The sequence below is a fragment of the Sinocyclocheilus rhinocerous genome, unplaced genomic scaffold (assembly GCF_001515625.1).
Source record: "Sinocyclocheilus rhinocerous isolate Xijiao unplaced genomic scaffold, SAMN03320098_v1.1 scaffold4304, whole genome shotgun sequence".
Classification (NCBI taxonomy): domain Eukaryota; kingdom Metazoa; phylum Chordata; class Actinopteri; order Cypriniformes; family Cyprinidae; genus Sinocyclocheilus; species Sinocyclocheilus rhinocerous.
In genome coordinates this window covers 107,543-110,439 of record NW_015635273.1, presented here as the reverse complement: position 1 = coordinate 110,439, position 2,897 = coordinate 107,543, and the positions used below count along the sequence as shown (strand labels likewise).

Below are 2,897 nucleotides of genomic sequence, written 5' to 3'. Positions count from 1 at the left end.
ACCATTAGAATTTTCTGTGATGGTTCTATTGTTTTTTCCAGCAGGGATGGCGTTTATTAAAGAGGAGAGTGAAGACATGAAGACTGAAGAAACATTTAGAGTCAAACATGAAGATACTGAGGAACAAACAAAGATGTCGTTTATTAAAGAGGAGAGTGAAGACATGAAGATTGAAGAAACATTCAGAGTCAAACATGAAGATACTGAGGAACAAACAAAGATGGAGTTTATTAAAGAGGAGAGTGAAGACATGAAGACTGAAGAAGCATTCAGAGTCAAACATGAAGATACTGAGGAACAAACAGGTTGGTTTTCATTCTCAAAGCGGAACTCACTCATCTGATCCTTATTAAAATGTTCAGCTCTACTGAAATGATTGACTACGTTTACATGGACATCAGTAATCTAATTATTTACCTTATTCTGAATAAGACAATATTACGATTATGGTGTTTACATGAGTTGATTTCAGAATATTCCTTTCATGTTCCCGTTTTACATCTTATAGTACAAAGATCGATTAATGGCACGTCATTACGTCACCAAGCGACGCCATCCGACATCCCCTCCAGAATTTCACGTATAAACATATAGTTTGTGTTCGTTATGATGCCATATACAGTTTTGGGCGTTTCATTTTTAATTTTATGAAAGCTAGGGGGGCGTGGCAGAGTCTTAACTTTGATAAAGAATATCTCTTTGGTTTTGAGACTTTAGTCTTTGCAACTTCAGGGATCTTATCTATGCACAATCAGCTTGTAACACTCCAAAGAGAAAGGAAAACTTGAAATCGCATCATATGACCCCTTTAATTCGATTTCTGTTTACCTCGAATATGACTTTAGCCGGATTAAGGTAATCAAAAATCTCTGTTTACATGGTAGATTCTTAATCAGAGTATTGGCTTAATCGTGTTAAAATCGGATTATTGTTGTCCATGTAAACGTACTCCATGATATTTATGAAGAATTTATGAGTGTAGTAATTAAAGCGGTTTGTTGACAGACATGTTGAGATCACATAACCAGACAAATAATAACACTGCCTTCAAGTGCAGCTGAGAAGATCCTGCTTTCACATTGTGCATTTGTTATTATGACATGCATTTAAATTGTAACAATAATACGGAATTAGCCTAAAAAAAAATCTGCTTCTAAAATTAAAACCATTAATTTCTAGCACTTAATTACGCAAAAATATCTAACAAAATCGTTGCTTAAAGCAAACCTTGAAATGTGAGTGATTACATTTGGCTACTGCATGCTGTCTACATTTGTTAATTTAAAGGGATTTGGTGAGCAAATAAAACAGCCAGTGGACACTAAGGCTACGTCTACATTAATCCAGATGCACATGAAAACGGTGTTTTCATTTTAAAACGCTCTCCATCCACACTAGCGCTTTTAAAGCATTTTCCAAAAGTTTCTTATGCACACTGAAATATCAGAAAACTTTAAATTGGCTTTACTGTGCATGCGTAAAGCCTCAAACAGCTCACTGAGACGATACTAGAGATGGGCATTTTCCACAAATATTACATTTAAATATTTGAGCTCATAAACGAATATTCATTTATTCAAATTAAGTTTGAGACAGATTTTATTTAATTTTTTTTATCGAAGCTTAAACATCAAGCTACATCGTGTTTTGTAGCTAAAAACATTAAACAAAAAGCATTTAAAGGCAGAGCGAATTAAAAAAATGCCAATAAAGCAGACTGCAGTTATTATTGTACAGAATGTACATAGCTTTAAACTTTTTTAACTTGTCAGCATATCTTTTCTATATTGTTTTACATGTTCTTGATGAGGAAAACAAGCATGTCATTATGATCAGGTAAAAGTGTCCTCCTTATGGCTTGTTCACACGGGGACGAATATCGTGCGCGATTATCGCCGACATTTAACGCCTCGTGACTAAACAAAGGGCGCCAATGTGAGTGTGCACCGACGCGCAAACCGCGAGGCGTAAAAGCGTAAATTTTTTTTTAAACGCCTCTGGCTCGTTTTAGTTGGCGATAAGCGTGCGCGATAATCGTCCCGGTGTGTACGAGGCTTTAGTCTATTAAAGAGGTCATAACATGGATTTTTTAAATGATTATTTTAATAGGTTCCTTGAGGTTTACTTATAATGTTAATAAAGTTTTTCTGCACAAAACAACAACAACAAAAAACAAACAAACAAATAAATATGTGGGAAAATTATTTTCAACCCTCATTCTGAACCTCTCTCAGAAACAGGCTGTTTTTAAGGGGCGTGTCCTTTAAGGCTTCTCAGGAATCTGCCACTGTTATGATTGGCTAACGTCATTGCATAGGAAACAGTATCAACTCCCCCTCACTATTGCATGTTTTGTGTGTTTTGACAACATAATCCAAATAAAACAGTCATTTCCAGACAAAGCATTATTAAAGGGTTAGTTCACCCCAAAATGAAAATTCTGTTATTAATTACTCACCCTCATGTCGTTCCAAACCCGTAAGACCTTCGTTCATCTTCGGAACACAAATTAAGATATTTTTGATGGAATCTGAGAGCTGTCTGACCCTCCATAGACAGCAACGTAACTGTAATGTTCCCAGGTCCAGAAACGTAGCAAGGACATCGGTAAAACAGTCCATGTGACATCAGTGGCTCAACTTCAGTTTTGCGAACGAGAATACTTTTTGAGCGCAAAGAAAACAAAAATAACTAACTAAATAATAATTTTTTCAACAATTCTTCTTCCCTGAGTTACGTCTTCCGCCATTTTGGAGAGTACCCAAGAGCGTAATCGACGTAATCAGCGTTGTTTACGTTCGGGGGAGAAAGCGCGCGCATGAACGTAATCTGCGCAATCAGTGTTGTTTACACTTAGGAGAAAGCGTGCGTATGTGTTGTGATACTCTCTAAAATGG

General features: G+C 36.3%; 1 protein-coding gene across 1 annotated transcript in view; it reads left to right on the top strand.

Moving 5' to 3' along the window:
* Positions 1-288: 288 nt before the first annotated feature.
* LOC107746777 (gastrula zinc finger protein XlCGF8.2DB-like) overlaps positions 289-2,897 on the top strand; it is an 8,797-nt gene continuing 6,188 nt past the window's right edge. Inside the window, exon 1 of the mRNA XM_016561068.1 lies at positions 289-305. The gene's annotated coding sequence lies outside the window, so the exon portion shown is untranslated. The remainder of the gene's footprint in view (positions 306-2,897) is intronic.